We start from the raw sequence: 18101 nt of genomic DNA on the forward strand, positions 1-18101 counted from the left end.
TTTAATACGCTGCACACATCGACACATAATTCTCAATGTAATATTCAATCCCGGAATCAGAGTCGGCACCAAAGACGACCTCTGTGCCACTCTTGCTCAACTACTTCTCGAGCACCAAGTTAGCTTCCTTTCCACCCCGACTCATCTGAGACCGCCTTGTGGGATGAGCCCCTAGGGTCTTGATGCTCCCTCAATGAATGAAGCAACTTACTTTCTCTCAGATATATGTCTACGCCTCTACTTTCTCACACTTTGCTGCCCTTATGCTGCAGGAAATCAGCACAGAAGCAATCAGTCATTTAGTCAAGGTACAGGTTTCAAATACTGCCGCAGAACCAAATAGCCCTGCAGAAAGCCGGTCCGCTGCCTAAAGTTTGTCTGTGACAAAGCGCGCACTCCCACGCCATCCTGTCGGGAGGGGCGTCACGACGGCGAACACTGGTTTGCCAGTACATCACTCTCTTAAGAACACTTCTGCCTCGTGGGCGATTCACCAGCGAAGAGAGCCGTGCACAAAACCTCACGGGTTTTGGCAGCCAAGGCACGTGCAGGGGTGAACGGTATAGGGACCCGTCTGAGCAGTCACTTTCCATAATAATATCCCCTTTGGCCAGGTGCCGTGTACCAGCCAGCCGTCTTTCGCTTGCCCTACCATAAAGAATTGTTTGTGGACATCACAGTGACGAAAGCAGACTGCATTTTTCAGAGGTTTATTGCCGTCCAATTGGCAGCTATGTACTCTATGTGCATAATTATATAAAATATCTATATTTTGAAAAGAACGAGGTTTTTAAATACACAAACAAATATACGGGCACGGTCTGCCACCCCGTGGCTGCGCCAGTGTTTTGTCTCAATTTCCTTTGCCGATGTCCTCTTCACTTGTCCGTTAAGCAAGTTGATAAAGCCTAGTGAATCCCCTTATTTTCACTGCTACCAGGCAACAGAGACTCACGATCTTGAAAGCGCAGAACTCCCAAATAGACTCCCATAAAGCACCGTTCGTGTGGTCGCCGAACGAGGGTCTGACGCCCTCGTCTGTCCTCGCCGTCGTCGCTGCGCTCGCGGGGTGAGGGGCGGGTGATCGCGGTGCTGCGTTGTGTCAATACGCCAGTGATCCGACTGCTTCGGGGTTGTTTCCAAACTACTGAAGCCATAAGTAAACAGTGTCAGGGCTGACTGCGTGGACTGGTGGCATCTGCACACTCGTGGCATTGCGACAAGTAGTAGACGGACAAGATTTACGCGTTGGAGCGAAACTTACGGCTGTGGCCACCGGGTTTAATCGCGTGGGGAGCTTGTTTTTCGCCACGCGCGTGTTTAGCTCATGCCTAAGTTTTAATCCCCCATAGTTGTAGTTTCAATCCCCATTCTAACAGCCGCATGTAACGGCCGTACGCTGCCGTTCATGTTTTGAGCAGTTTCCAGTACTTGCTTGTACTTGCGAGTTTTAAACAGATCGGTGCGACTTGTCTAAATCCAACATTTTGTAATGTACATACCTACCCGCCCAGTTCAGTTAGCTAATGCAGGTGAACTTTCTTCACTCTGCTTCTGAAAACAGTGTTTACACTTGAGCGCAGCGTGTTCAAGTCAATATATGTCAAATTTATTGAAACAGTTATGCAAGAGCTATATTGCAAAAAAAATCACATTAGCAGGTCCCATGGTTCAGAAAAACTGCTGGGAGCCTATTGTGAATATGCATGTTGCCTGTCTGAAGCCATCCGCATGAAGACAGCAAGAGTGACTCACAGCGAAGGCTTAATGTGGAAGCGTAGAAATAATAAAGTGAGTTGGTGGCAACGAAAAATAAAAAAAATTGCTGAGACAAGGGGAACCCGATGACAATATTCACAATATTTTTACTTTCTTTGTCCATTAGTACTTTCTTACTTATAATAAAACACCTGATCCTCTCTGAAGCACGCAACCATATAGGTAACACTGTAAACTTAGAAATTACTAATGCTTACTTTATTTGTGTGCATTAAATTTTTTTCGCCCTTCTGCGGTGCCTTCAGGCCTTGGAGGTGATACAAGTAAAACATCTGGCATAAACAAACATACTCTTGCAGAAATATATTGAAAACTAAAGTCACCCTTGACCATACATAATTCAGATTTTTTTTGCACCATCTGCCTATGATCAATATTTTTTTTTTCTATTCGTCCCTGTAGTATGCTGCTCAGTACCATCACAGTGATACAGTCGGCAACCACGCACATGTTGTCAAATCTGGTTTTTGTTTTGCACTGCAACTACCCCGTATCTCCCTCGTTTTGCTTCAAATATTACCCACGGTCACATGCAAAATAGACAAGTGCAGTATTTTGGAGAATGGCTGCTGCACAAAGCTCGCAAAACTACGGCAGGCATCACGAACCGACACTGCAATGTCAAGTAAATATGCAGTTTATTTTAAAACTGGACATAGTGATCGAACAATTGTTTCACGTTTTTGCACCGCTCTCGCTGCAGGTAAAAACAAAAGACTGGGGCGTATTATGAGCACTTGTTTAAACTCGCAATTACAAGCGATATATATGCATCGATCATGTAGGCGAGCCCGTCAGTAGCCTCGAAATTGCTCAAAACTGGAATGGTGACATACGGCCGTACCTGCAACAGCGTAATAAGCTGACCGGATTAAAGCTTGACATGCGTTTAGGAGCCGTGACGAACATGCTGTGAGATCTACGGGAAAAAGTGAGCCCTGATGCTAGATTCCGTGCCGATCAGTTGTGCCCTCACGATCTCCGACGTCAGCGTAGCTCTGGCCGACTGGGCTTGCCCTACGTCATCTCCTGACGCCGACCTCCGACGACAGCGTAGCTCTGACCTACTGGACTTGCCCTACGCCATCTCCTGACGCCGACAAGAGCTCTCGCAATTGGTGCCCCGTCCTTGGACTCCTGTGACCATGTTTCCATCTTTCCTATCTCTCCTATCCCCTGATATGTCGTCGAGCCCCAGGTGGTCGAAATTTCCAGAGCCCTCCACTACGGCGTCTCTCATAATCATATGGTGGTTTTGGGACGTTAAACCCCACATATCAATCAAATCAATCAATCCCTGATATGTCGCCGCTCTCTAGCTTACCTCATCTCTCTTTCTCTCTCTCAACACCTTTATTCCTGTCCTTTTAATCCCTCCTCCCCCCTATTCCTTGTGAGCTACTGCTGAGGTGTTGCACCCTCATGCAGACAGTTGCGGAGCTCACTTTTCTCTTCTTTTCCTTCTTATACATAAACACTTCCCCTGATGCTAGCGACGCTGCGGCTAACAAATGCATCCTATGGGCAGTCCGTCTACGTCATTTGTCCGAGACTGTTTACTTACGGTATCAGTAAAGAACCCAAAAGCAATCTGATTCACAAAACACACCACGCACACAGTTGCTCTCAGTATTACCGGCGAGTCCGTGGTGGCCTTGGTTGCTGGCGCGGCAACCGCAAAAAACAGCGAAAATTCTAACTGAACGCGGCAATGACGTTTGTGGTAGCCGCTCCCAATGAGTGCCGTAGCAGACGACATGGGCGTCTTCCTTCTTTCTCGCGCGTTCTCTAGCATAAGGTTGTCAAACACGTGCCCTGGTCGACACGGAGCTAAGGTAAGTGTTCAGACGTAAGCCTCACACGGTTTGTCGTCTGCGAGCATCACTGCCAGCAATTTAGGCAGCAATGATCCAGACGAATCAAGTCAGGACGCACGTACGTGGGGACGGTGATGATCTGCTCGGTTGCCAGCTAAGTGTACTTGTGTGCCTCATATGCTTGAGTTACGATGCAAGCCGTTCCCCAATTTCACTGCGGGGTCAATCGGTACTACTTTAAGATGCAAATTATTAAAATCTTCAGCTCGACTGAGAATCGAACGCATGCGTGGCAAAAAGCTGTATTCCCACAAAGTCACTCTCTCTTAATTCGATTTCCCCCTAAAACACAGTGGCCATAACGTTAGTGCACAGTTTGACGAGGTGCTTCAATGACACGGAGCATGTCAACCAAGCAGCAAGCCATGTCTTGCATCACTAGTGCACCTCCATTTATGTCCACATCGTTGTGGTTGTGCAACTGGGCTGTTTGATCCTGGCATTGGAGGTCACATTTCAATAAAGGCGAAATGCTGGAGGCTCGGTTGCTGAGATTCACGTAAGTATTAAACAGACCTACGGGGTCAAAATTCCCAAAACCCCCCAATACAGCGTATCATGGATTTGGCACGTAAAACATAGACATTATTATAACTTGCATGCTCTGTCCCACTCGAGCTTTTATGACGCGCATTACTCAAAAAGAAATCGCTGTGGAGTTAGGTACAAATTTCGACCAACAGTAAAAAAATGTTCATCGTAGTCCATTTTCTTATACTTATGGAACCAAGCATTGTCATTTTTTGTGCACGATAACTTAGAGCTTGCTTAGGTGCTAAGATTTCTTAACATCTTATTTGTGGCAAATTTGTAGTTTCCGATTGTCTACTCGGCCTAAAGGAACTGGTAAAGTCAGCGGACATGATTATTTTACTGTTAGAAGAAAAAACTTTGTCACTTTTAAATAATAAATTCAAGGCACCGAGCAAGACCTTTGAGGTAGCTTCTCGTGAAGATGACTTCAAAGTTTCAAGCAGAATCTAAATACATTACTGAGAGAGAGGGAGAGAGGGGAGAGAGACAGAACTCTTTATTAAAATGCAGAGAATTTAGCCGGCATATAAAATTCACTGACTTACTACTCTGCGGGGGGAAGGAAATCGAAGATTGAAAGTACGAATAGGAAGAGAGAGGGAGAAAAAAATACATAACTGACATTTTAACTATTTGGTGGATATACAAGAGAAATAAAGGTTCGTGAAGATGTCTTGCCGACGCCGCATCCTGTCACAATTAACGTGCCACGATTCCCTCGAGGAAATATTATAGAAAACTCGGTTATTGTAGTTGTTAACCGACAATTGTCCTCCGAGGCCACTCGTATGGTTATTGTAATATCGAAATATAAATTAGGTGCACGCCCGAATATTTCACCAGCGTTATTGCGAGTGGACTGCGAATATTTCTCATTACACAGATTACGGCAGAAAATTAGGTGTCCTCGCCCATTTATACCCGCCTGCAAACGCCCCTTTTATGCGAACAGTAAATTGCATAAATAGCCATCTGATCTTTACCAAAATCTTTCGCGGTCAATGTGAAACAATGTTTGCACATTTGTAAAACGACTGAGCAGTCGCTTTTTATTGATGGCCCGAGTAATTTGAGCATTGTTTATTGTTATATTTAGGCTTTCTCTAAATATCTGTGACGGCAATCACGACAATGTACCAATACGTCCGCGATATTCCAGTCTCCGCTATTCTGACCCAGCTATTCTTCTGCGTAGAGTCCATTTTATCACCTCTTTGAGGCCCGCCTCGGTGGTGTTGTGGTTTCGGTGCTCCGCTGCTGACCCGACTGGTCGCGGGTTCGATGCCGGTGGCGGAGACTGCATTTCGAAAGAGGTGAGAGAGAGAAGAAGGGAAATTAAGAAAAGCGAAATACTAAAAGCCAGTGCAGTAGCATAAATCCACAACATCACTTGAGGGGACGAAGATCTTGGAATAAACACCATAATATTTTATATGCTTTATCTTATTTATATAACATTGAAATTATGCAGTCACAATCATATGTAAACATAAATGGGCATGATATCCAATAGTGCATAATAATAATAATAATAATAATAATAATAATAATAATAATAATAATAATAATAATAATAATAATAATAATAATAATAATAATAATAATAATAATAATAATAATAATAATAATAATAATAATATTAATATTAATAATCTTAATTGTCATCTTGAGTTGTACAAACCAAATAACAGGCCTGTCAAAGCCAGACAGTGGCTTGGAGGACTTGGCCCGGCACATCGGCAGACGAGAGATGACATATATATTGGAAAGCCTTTAATGTAAACAATCTGAAAAAGAATACGTGTAACCCATTGACGCTATATATAAACACAATAACAATCGAGAATCAAGTTAGCGGAAGCAATACTAGCTGAACATAAGAAATGTAAAGACCAGCATTGAAAAATTTGAAACAGATTATACCCAGTATGCAAGAAACTAGAAAAAAAATAATAATGCGATAACTAATACAGCATTAAAGAGACCTTGGGCTCTTTCGTAGACTGCGTTTAGTTGTTGCCGAAAAGACACTGTCGAGGATGTCATCAAAAACATTAGGGACATAGACCTTTCTAGTAGGTTTGCCATATCGTGTTTTGACGAGTGGTTCAGAAAAGCGGGCAGTTTTTCTAAATATACGAGGGGTAATGCAGTCGTTTTCGAACTGAGAGCCCCAGAAATGCCGTAATACAATGATTTGGTTAAAGGACGCTTTGAAAGACGGTAGGCGAAGTAGAGAAAATAAATGTACATTGTCTGTTGAAGAACAGTTATACACAATGGATTTCAACATACTTTTTAAAAGATTGTCAACTCGATGCTGCCATCGCGAAGAACAGAAATCAAATAAAGTGATGCCATATCGTAAGATACTATACGCAAGAGCAAGCATGATTGTCACTTTAATATTGGTGAGTGCAATTGATGTAATATTGAAAAGTAACCACGAGATTTTTCGTAGTCTGTCACAAGTGTAAGCCAAATGATCATTCCAGGATAGGTTGCTATCGAAGAATACGCCAAGATAGTTTATTGAATTAACATATTCAATTAGAGTACACTTACAGGAGGCGCAATCACGGGCATGAAAAAGTAGGGGTGCATTCGTAACAATTGCTTTCAATGGATTTTTAAAACTTATTATTGTGTTTTTTTCTGATTAATCACCAGACAATTATTTGTAAACCATGACGCAGCCTCATAAACACTGTCTTGTAGTAGCGACAACGCTTTATTGTAACATACCTGTTTCGTAACAGAACAGTGTCGTCTGCATACTGAAATACAAGACATTTTGGAACAGCAGCAGTAAAATCATTTATGAATATAATAAATAAAAGAGGACATAAATCGGATCCCTGTGATACACCAGCTTTCAAGGGAAGCCTATTACTGAAAGGTAACTGATTGTGTAACCGCACTAACTGGGAACGATCAGAAAGATAATTTTTTTAGAAAGTCGTAGAACAGACCCCTAAAGCCAAGAAAATAAATTTTTTCAAGCAATATTGAGTGGTTTACGGTGTCAAATGCTTTAGAGATATCAAGAAATAAAGCACAGGCAAACATGTTATGTTCCAAAGCATCATTGAGTTCATCAGAAAATTCCTCAAGTAGATCAATTGTGCCACGACCTGCGACAAAACCAAACTGGCGGCTTGAGATGAGCGAAAATTTATCTAGAAAGGAAGTCATGCATTGCAATAAGAATTTGTCAATTATTTGAGATAAGAAAGGTAAAACTGAAATGGGTCGGTAACTGTGAAGGCTATCTTTTGGTCCACCTTTAAATAGTGGCTTTACAATTGCTGTTTTTAAGTCTGATGGAAGAGAAGCCGTCTCCAGGAATCCATGAAGCATGAAAAGCAGAATTTCTGATAATGCGTCCAGATTCCGCTGCAGCAAAGATACAAAGATACCGTCAATACCTGCTGGTTTCTGCCTTTTGAAGCCGAAAAGTATTCTAGTGAGGTCATCTATTGTTAAAGTTGGAAGGAAGGGCGAGGCAAGAGTTGATTTCTTTAAACCAGAACGGCCTTTCGCCGCCGAAGGAAGTCCACCAGACACATTTGCGAAGTGGCGATTGAAAAGATCAGCTGTATGCGCAGGGTCCCCAGTAAACGCATCAGTATGATTAGCATCGCTATTTTCTTTAGCTGGAAGATGGTTTATCAGTGACCACATCCGCGCCGGGTTTTATAATAATAATAATAATATTAATAATAATAATAATAATATTAATAATAATAATAATAATAATAATAATAATAATAATAATAATATTAATAATAATAATAATAATTTATTGTTATAGTAATATATTATTATTATTATTATTATTATTATTATTATTATTATTATTATTATTATTATTATTATTATTATTATTATTATTATTATTATTATTATTATTATTATTATTATTATTATTATTATTATTATTATTATTATTATTATTATTATTATTATTATTATTATGTTCGCTGAAACAGCAATATGTACCGTTCATAGATATCTTGTGAAGCAGCGACTAAAAGTTCACACAGGGCACACGAAATGCGTCCCTATTGGTCCAAGCTTGTGTGCGTCCGCCCTTGAGCAGGAAAGGCTGCGCACTTCTAAACTAGTATCTAATACCACGTTCCTACGAAAAATAAAAGTAGCCGACGGTTAAAGAAAAGAAAACACGCCCGAGCAGGAGCTCGAACCCTGGACCAATAATCTCTTTAATACTGCATCAGTAATCGCATTTTTATTTTTTTCTAGTTTTCTGCATACTGGGTATAATCAGTTTAAAATTTTTCAATGCTTGTCTTCACATTTCTGCTGTTTAGGTAGTATTGCTTCCGCTAATTTGATTCTCGATTGGTATTGTGTTTATATGTAGCGTAAATGAGTTACATGTATTCTTTTCCTGATTGTTTACATGAAAAGCTTTTCAATATATATGTCATCTCTCGTCTGCCGATGTGCCGGGCCAAGTCCTCCAAGCCCCCGTCTGGCTTTGACAGGCCTGTTATTTGTTTTGTACAACTCAAGATGACAATAAAGATTATTATTATTATAGTTATTATTATTATTATTATTATTATTATTATTATTATTATTATTATTATTATTATTATTATTATTATTATTATTATTATTATTATTATTATTATTATTATTATTATTATTATTATTATTATTATTCACTGAAACAGCAATCTGTACCATTCATAGATGTGCGAAGCAGCAACTAAAAGTTCACACAAGGCGCACGAAATGCGCCACTATTGGTCCAAGCTCGTGTGCGTCCGCCCTTGAAGAGGCAGTGCTGCGCACTTCTAAATTAGTATACAATACCAAGTTCCTATGAAAAAGAAAAGTAGCTCGCGAATAAAGAAAAGAAAACACGCCCGAGCAGGGGCTCGAAGCCTGGACCGTTAGGTTAAAAAGCCTAACGCTCTACCGAGTGAGCTACCCAGGCTTTTTTTTCTTTCTTTATTGCCTGTGTACATACAACAGTTACAAACGAATATACATCGAACAAAGGAGAAACATGAAACAAAGAAAAGAGGTAAAAAGCGTCATATTTAACAGGCTTTTTAAAATTCCTTCATCTGTAGAAGGCTTTCTACTTGATGAAGCCATTCGGGCACCTCTTGTTGAACCTTTTGTGATTCGACGAACGAACAGGCAGATTGAAAGAAGTATTGCCTAACGGGACGTACATTAACATCAGCATGGCGCACCGCCATTCTAGATTGCCATATACCGTGCAGGCCCAGTAACATAACTAGGTCGAAAGGTATTCCTTCTTCATTTGATACTGGTAGAAATCTGATGCCATAGGCATCGAGAGGCAGATCCCTTTTCAGAGTCCTTTGGAGAACATCCCAGAAAAAGACTGCACCCCAGCAGTCCAAGAAAACATGTTCGATTGTTTCCGGCTTTCCGCAGAGAAGGCAATCAACACCCCAAGGAACGAATAAGCTATTTCTTGCATGTATGTTTTCACGGGCAAGGTCCCAGTGTGCAATTTAAAGAAAAAGGATTTCGCTCCAGGTGATACCTCCATTTTTTTTTACACGGCTTAAGACATTTTGGCCTGGGCCTACATAGTGTAATGTTTTATTTAGGGGAACAGGAAGAACTGTTTCTACTAAATTTTGTATAACGTTTCACGCGACACCGTACTGAGGTATTCCAATAAAAAACTCGTTTTTAGAAAAAGACATGAATCAACAACTTCTTTCAGGAAACCTCTAATGCTTGCTTTCATGTGGCCAGATGCTACCACAAATTCTGGCAACCGTCTTCCAAGCCTAAGCTGTATAACAGTACGTATGAATGGGTCTGGATTATTTTGGAAAAACATAAACCGATCAACTAACTGACGAAGGTACAAATGACACAGACCAAGTCCACCAGAGCGAACTCGTCTGAATAAGTTAGTTCTACTTGTTCGCTCCCAAGAAGAACCCCACAAGAAAACAGCAAATATTCGATGAAGCTTCTGTAGATTCACACGTGAACAATGTAATACCTGAAGGACATACCAGAGCTTACTGATGAAAAATACGTTAAAAAAGGTCGCTCTGGCAAAAATTGATAGCTGGAAACCATTGAGTTCACCTTTTTCTCGTAGCTCCACGGCCTGCCGCTGCCAGTACGGTTCACTGTCACAATAATACTGCAATGGCACACCTAGGCATCGTACCGAAGTAGTAGTCCATGAAATACCAGCCACAAATTGTGGAGTCACAGGCCATTCGCCATGCCAGTAACCTACGCACTTGCTCCAGTTTACCAAACTACCACTTGCATTACAATAAAGGTTCACAATTTTTATCGTTTTAGCGATACTATCGTAATCTTTACAAAACACAGCTATATCATCTGCGCATGCCAGTACTCGTACTTCAGCTTCTTGTTGTTTATACCCTACTATGTTACTGCTTTTCATAACTTTTTGGCAAAATGACTCTATATAAATTCAAAATAGGAGGGAAGACAAAGGGCAGCCTTATCGTACAGAACGTCTGACATTAATTCGTTTCTCAAGAACTTTGTTGGTGATTAGCCGAGTTTTACATCCAGTGTGTGACATTCGAACTGTATCTTGAATTACTTCGCCAACATTGACATAGTCTAACAAAGGAAAAAAAAATTTCGTGCATTACTCGGTCAAATGCTCTTTCTAAATCTATCTGGATCATCACGATGTGATCCTTTGTGTCATCGCAGCACTCCAATACACTTCGTGTCTTGTGAATGTTTGTGAATATAGTGCGCCCTTTAATTCCACATGTCTGGTGGTCCCCTACAGTGTTTTCAATAACTGTCTGCAGTCTCCTAGCTAGCACTTTCATCAAAATCTTGCAGCCGATATTTGATAGACTGATTTACCTGTACGATTTCAATTCACGTAATTTAACTGCGTCTTCAGTTTTTGGAATTAGTATCGTATGAGATAGCAGAAAAGAAGGTGGCAGAATCTTTATGTCTAAAGCTTCGTTAAAAACCGCTGCTAAGATCGGTGTTAGTTCGTGTTTGAATTCCTCATAAAATGCAGCTGCTAACCCATCAGGTCCAGGGGACCTACCCAAATGGAGGGCAATAATTGCTTTTGTCACTTCCGGTTCAGAAATAGGACATTCTAAGCTGCCTTTCCTGAAGTCTTCAACCTTTGCATTAAATTTACAAATTCATTCTTGAATTCATCTACATTTACTTTACATTTATCAAATAATGTGGTGTAGTACTCGTTGAAAGCATCCTCTATATATCTCTGTACACTTGTAACGTTACGCCTGTATTCAATCTGATGTATAGCATTCCCCTGAGCGTTTCGTTTTTCGAGACCAAGCATTCTTTTGGTCGGTTTCTCTCCTACGGTCATTTTTCTCTGCCCTTGCCCTTATATGCGCACCACGATACTTCTCCTCATAAATTTGTTCTAACTTGTACTTTACTGACCCTATATCATTTATGAATAATCCTGGCGTTTTGGTTTCCTCTGCTAGCAGTTCTTTCAGATTTAAGTGTAGGGTTCTTTCTTAATCGCTCTTTCCGTGTTTTATTACACATGAGCGTTCTATAGCTTTCAATTTTATGTTCTGTTTAAATTGTTCCCACTTCTCTCCATATTTTTCGTCTCCACTGTCTATGTAAACCAACGCCTCTCGAACACTGTCCATAAATATTTCATTTTCCAAGAGATTAAAATTTAGCTTCCACGTGTCCCAGTTAAATACTGGTCTACGTCTATCTCTTTTACTATTACAAATAAAACTAAGCAGTGATCACTAAATGAAATTGGGAGGACATTGTACTCACTGATAATCGGAACTAATTCCAGTGACACGTAGGCCCTATCTGAGCGCGCATGACTGGAGCCTTGGAAATGCTTATACAGTGTTAGTCCTTTACCAATACACTCTGCAACATCCTCAAGGTCTAAGTCAGAAATCCGATTCGTTAACGCGACTGTGCTTGGGTCGTTGAAATCGGATGTACTTGTTTTATCATCGGCACTGATCACACAATTAAAATCTCCCATTAGGATGACTATGCGATCGCATTCAAAATAAGTACGAATTTCGTCGAATGTTGCACACTGTTTGTCAACTTTGAGAGGTGCATATTAACAAATCACTCGCCAATTAAGAAAAAAGAAGGCCAAATCACAAACAACAAACCTTCCGGATGAATCATACGTGAAATTTTGAACAGTGGCACCTAAACTATCCCGCACAAAGATCACACACCCTGCCACCCTACCAACTGCATGACTGACGCTGGCGGTGTAGCGTCCTGTGAAACGCCTGTGAAACGTTGCAGTAAGCTCTCGGTGGCGTCCATGCTCTCGACTTTGCTTTCCTGAACTGCAATAATGTCCAGGTCTTGGTCCATGGCTAGACTGTAGAGCTGAGTCTGTTTCTTTCTGGAAGCATGTCCTCGTACGTTGAGCGTCGCTGCTTTCACGAACCCGCTCAGCGACGTGATCGGTGAGGGGGTCCGAGCTGAGAGCCTTGCACGTTCACTTATTGGACTGTCGTCGTTCAGGGTGGATCCAGGTTGTTCACCTTTAGTTTGAGCGGCCATCGTCGCATTTGAGCGACGACGACCGTTGTCGTGCAGCGTTTTGTTTCTTGCCTCCACTCACAACCTTCCACTGCACTTCCGACTTCACTTGTGTTTCATTTACTTGCGCGCCATCGTCCGAGTTGCTACGGCGTTTTGCAGACGCCAATTCTAATTCCATCCTTGGGGTATCCAGGTCACCAAGCAAATCCTCAATCTGGTGTGTTTCGTTTGCCAAAGAGTACTGTGAAGCCGAGTTTAGAGGAGTCGAAGTGGCGTTGGCCGGGGACGCCGGTGTTTCAGAGCGCGTTGCTTGCAGCTGCGATGCGAAGTGCATCGTGGGAGCAGGACGCGTCTGTTCGCTCGTCGTTGGGGCCGCTGGATTTCCCATTTTCCGCCCGGTGTTCGTGTCTAGGGCTGAATAAACTTGCTTGCTTTTCTTCAGCACCGGCGCATCGTCGAATGTCGTCTGCTTTTGTGGTGTCGCAGGCAAAGACGCTTGTTCAGATTCCTCCTCATCCATAAGAAGTTCACTCTGTTGAGTCCCTGGTCGTTGCCCTGCTGCTCGTGCGTATGAACGGTTGCAATCGTCTTGCTCATGACCGAAAGAGTGGCATTCGCTGCACCTTGGGACTTTGCAATCGCGTCTCATGTGCCCCATGCTTCGGCACCGCCGGCGCAAAGGTGGTCTTCCCGGCACCACGACCAGTGCCGTACTGCTGCCAATACGCACTTGATGGGGCTGTGGACACACAGAAACGCCGTCTCGTAGTTGCATGCGTATTACGCGAGTTGTCGATTCAACTACTTCAAAATCCTCCACTCTCCATTGGTCATCGGTCGCCTCCTTGACGTCGCCGTATTCATAGGAGGCACGTCGAATAGCGTCTTGTGGAACATCGAACGCTAGCCAGTGCAATTTCATCTTCACCTCTTGCCGCGTCGGGTCAATGACGAGACATACCAGGTCTTTAACTTTGAGAATGCCTGCATCTGTCAGCGCTTTCTTTGCTTGCTCGGTCTTCATGTTCAATAACCGCACGTGCGACATCTGATATGCTCCGATGCTACTTACTTGCTGTATGACGCCTAAGTCTTTGAGAGGTTTCCTGAAGTCGTCGATGCGATACGGTCGGCCGCTGACGTCGCAGTGTAGAGCTACTGCTCGACGGATCGCTTCACCTGATGCCAACGAAGGCAGAATAATCCTGTAGTTTTTTGGAACGAGGGGAGACGCTGTACCGCGGGTCGGCCGCTGTCACTGCTCGGGACGAGCTTTCCATCCTGCGTCTGCACCAACCGGCGTTCAGAAGCAGAATGACTGAGCCGACTGAGCTACCCGGGACTCGGGAGTGCGCACCTTTATACTGCTGAAACTAAAGTAAAAAAAGGAAGAAATGAAATGTTCTGTACGTGTTTCCGTTAAGAAACTGAGGCAGCACTTGTATGTCTTGCGTCAATTTTAAAAGCGAATCATTTCTTGGTCGCACAATGTCATGCTTCGGCATGGCGCCGTGCACACCTCCACTGCACATGCTCGGCTTCTCTTCTCCCCATTTGAACGCGGGTGGTGTAAATATAGTTGGAGGATGGGACTTTTCGATTTTCACGCAGGCCACCAAATGTATATATATAATCTGTTCTTTAATTCTGGTACACAATGCAGGTTTTGCATTGCTCGCGTATGAACTAGGGAGCCTTCGTGTGCGCGCGTCTCCGTGTTTTAGGGCGGTGACAACACCGATCATTGTTGCTTACAACTGGCTAAAACAGCCCCCATACTTGACGGGCCGCCATGTTGGTTTTGAGTGGTCGCTCATATACATTGACGGCAGCGTGAGTTTCAACGAGAAGAGGGTATTTTTTATATAGCAAGTGCTGAAGGCTGAAAGGTTGTTTTCTGAAGTTAGCCGCGGTTTGGTAGAACCAGAAAGACATGTTCGTGACTCGAGTTTGTATAAAATACTGTTAAAACAGTTCGTTTATCCCACTTGATAGACCCACGCATTGGCGGAGTGAGGTTATTTAGGGAGTCTATCTTTGCGAGGTGAAGAACCTCGATGTCACTATGAATGGACTTCAATGTCTGAGCGCCATTCAAGAAGCATATTCACCTTAGCACTGCAAATACCTCAAAGGCCTGTTATTGCAAGGCTCGAAATCATGCTATTTATATCATGGAACTCGTAACGGCACGGAAGGCAGGACAAACAACTGGGTAGCTCGCTATGTTCTCTGTAAACCGAATAGCTCAGCTAGCCTGTTTCTCATACCCCAAATATTGAGTTTATCCGTAATATAATTTCCTACAGCAAGTTTAGTTCCTGCGAACGAATCTGTACAATGACTGCTTAAAAACCTCACAAGCTGTAAGCATTGACCGAAAAAGTAGGGCATTCAATAACATTACACCCCCTCCCCCTAAGCCCACAAGCCTATATATTAAGCTAGAAGAAAAGCAAAGGGGAGCAACGAGGGACAAATCAAGTTTTCCAGGTCAGATTTTATTGCAAACAGCATCCAAACGGCATCTGGCCTTGTGCCTTCAAACCATCCTGCCTCCTTTGCTAGAAGCTTGTGTCCTCGCAGTGGGCCTAGAGTAAAGCAATAAGACGAAAAATCATACACGGCTCCGGCCACATATACGGAGTTCATACACATTTTCTCTACAAGCACTAAATAAAAGCGGAGTTAACGATATGAAATCATCTGTGTGTCTGGTTATAAAACAAAAGGACGACACAAATAACGATGCACCACATAGGGCATATCTGAGTTATGGGCTGACAACCGACTTGCTTAGTGCACATATACTGCTGCTTTCAGGACCGACAGATAGACAGTAGGATGGACCGACACGAACAGTAAATCTGTCGCGTTCTATGTTATTAAAGAGAAGTCCTGTTTGCAATTATTGAGCGAGTTTTGGTGTGGTTGCGCGTGTCATTGAAGTGAAGAACGAATACCCCAAGGCAAGGCGCACAAAAAGTTAGTTGCGTTGCAACTGTGCAAGACAAGCGCCTACAGGGAACGCATTCATCAGCTCGTCTGTCTACCTCTCCAAATGCCCTTCGTCAGCGACAGAGGCAAAATTGCAGGAATGCGAACATCTGCCAGCAAAGGAAGACGCGAACGGGAGCGTCTGTAGGTGGTTTACGGGCCTGGCGTTTTCCGCGACGAATGCAGCGACGGCTTCGGAAACCGACGAAGTGCAGATAGTGAATGCATGCAGGACCACATATTCGACTAGTCATATCATTCGATTGAGGAACTGCGCTTCGACTACAAGGATGAACAAGCATACTCAACCATCTTCCGCTCGCACAGCGTAACCGAACGAAGCATTATTCATCATTATACAGAGCACGTTGTCGTGCTTACTTTGCTCAAACTGCTTTTCGCTGCATGGCTAAGTCAGTCATTTCACGAAATGAGCGGTGATATACTCAACGCACTCGCAATACAACGGGTACTCACCTCACAAACACGGCGAGAAGTAGTCGCCTCCAAGCAGTCTCACTTCACTTGTGTAGCTCAGCGTTTCCGTAGGCTACAGCAAGTCGGGAAGCGGGAAGGTCTCCAGATGGTTTTGCATTGTGGCACGCCGCACCCGGGCATTTACACTTCAAAGTTCTTGTAGGTGCGCTTAGCGCGAGGGTGGTGTCGTAGCGGAAGCTACGTCTAAGGGGTAATCAAACGCAGCTCATACCGCAGCTTGCACACCCGCGCCAACATGCAGCTGGTGCAGTGCGACGGAGCAGGAACGCCTGGCCGCAAGAACCAACATGGCGCCTGTTGCCACGGAAACCGGGACTGGCAACATTGTGTTTTAGCGGGTGGCGGCAAGTGGTGGGTCAAAGGCTGTCACCATCCTAAAACACGGAGACGCGCGCACATGAAGGCTCCCTAGTATAAACGTGCAGAAACTGCACCGTGTGTTTGCAGTATTTATATATATGGGGATCAGCGTGGGAACGTTCTAGTCGCACCAATTTTTTTCGCCGTGTTTGGTTCTGTGGTCTCAGTCTGTCACATTTGTTTTAAAGACAGGTCGTTAGTCGTTTTATGCTCGTGCGAGACAAAGGAGACCCGTTTTTCCGTGCAGTTATTCAGCTGAAGCGTAGAAGACTTCTTCACTCGTTGTCAACTTGGACTGTGTGCGTGCGTTGGGTGCTTTATGGCTATTTAAAAGAATTCGTCGGTATATGCAATTTTTATTGGCACGTTTTTTTAGCTAGTATCTGGTGAGAGTAAAACGAAAAAGTTTGTATAGAGACGTTCTCGCCTGAGTAAAAAAAAAATGGCTGTCCCTTCTAGTTCAAAATCACATTTCTTTAAGTTTCATCTAGAAGTTTGAAACGTGGGTGCAAGAAAGGGGTCTATTTGTACCGTTGGAAATGCACTGTTTTCTCTGTCGTAAACCTGAAACCATCGAACAAGTTTTTTTCTGGGTTGTTGGGAAGGTGTGTCCTTCTAGGATATTCTGCACAGAACTATCAAAAAAGATTTACCAATTGATGCCTATATACGCGCTCAGGTTTTTACCAGTTAATGAAGAAGACGATGAAGCAGCTTATAATACTGTTATGCTGCTCAGCCTTCGCAGTGTTTAGAAAATGTACATGGCAGTCCACCATTCTTACATCAATACATTGTCCGTTCGTGAATACTTCTGCCAAAGGATCATGCATTTTATTGAAGAGTGTAAAATTCAAGACCTATTTCCAGAGTGGCTCAAAGAACTTGAGGCACCTATTCATATAACAGAACTCTAGTCACTATATAACCATTTTGTTCATTACCTCTGTATGTACTGTTTATGCCTGTATTGATATTGAATGGTGTGCAAAAGTTAGTAATAAAGGAAAAGTGTACAAAGCGGCGAAGCGCGCGTTCGGAATCCAGTCAAGAGCGTCTCCTCTCCGTCCGATACTACGACGACCCCAAGCAATAAAAATCTTACACTCATTGCCTTCGGTTCTCCTTCATGGAAAAAATAATAAGAATAAAGACTAAATAACAATTAGGCATTCCCAAGCCATACCCGATTACACAACATTGACATGATACCCTCACCATTCTGGAATATTTCAATGGTAGTTATTACTTGCACTATTATTATAGCTCATCGTCCTGCCAATCATCGTTCACGAATAGCCTTTAAATAATGGTATAAGGGTTTATGGCAGGCACCCCATGCCAAACTCAGCCGTACGGCTGATTTTGGCATAGGGTGCGCGTATGCTAGTGTACACGTGGGTGTTGTTCCTCTTTCCCTCAGTGTAGGGTGCCTCGATGTACTCCTCTGCGCACATCGAGGCACCCTACACTAGTGGTGATGTG

At 43.0% G+C, this 18101-nt stretch overlaps 1 long non-coding RNA gene across 1 annotated transcript in view; it reads right to left on the reverse strand.

Moving 5' to 3' along the window:
* Nucleotides 1-5255: 5255 nt before the first annotated feature.
* The window catches only part of LOC142786322 (uncharacterized), a 61650-nt gene continuing 48804 nt past the window's right edge, over nt 5256-18101 (reverse strand). Inside the window, exon 2 of the long non-coding RNA XR_012889011.1 lies at nt 5256-5487. This is a non-coding gene — a long non-coding RNA (uncharacterized LOC142786322). The remainder of the gene's footprint in view (nt 5488-18101) is intronic.

Source organism: Rhipicephalus microplus, chromosome 2, assembly GCF_043290135.1.
Source record: "Rhipicephalus microplus isolate Deutch F79 chromosome 2, USDA_Rmic, whole genome shotgun sequence".
Classification (NCBI taxonomy): Eukaryota; Metazoa; Arthropoda; class Arachnida; order Ixodida; family Ixodidae; genus Rhipicephalus; species Rhipicephalus microplus.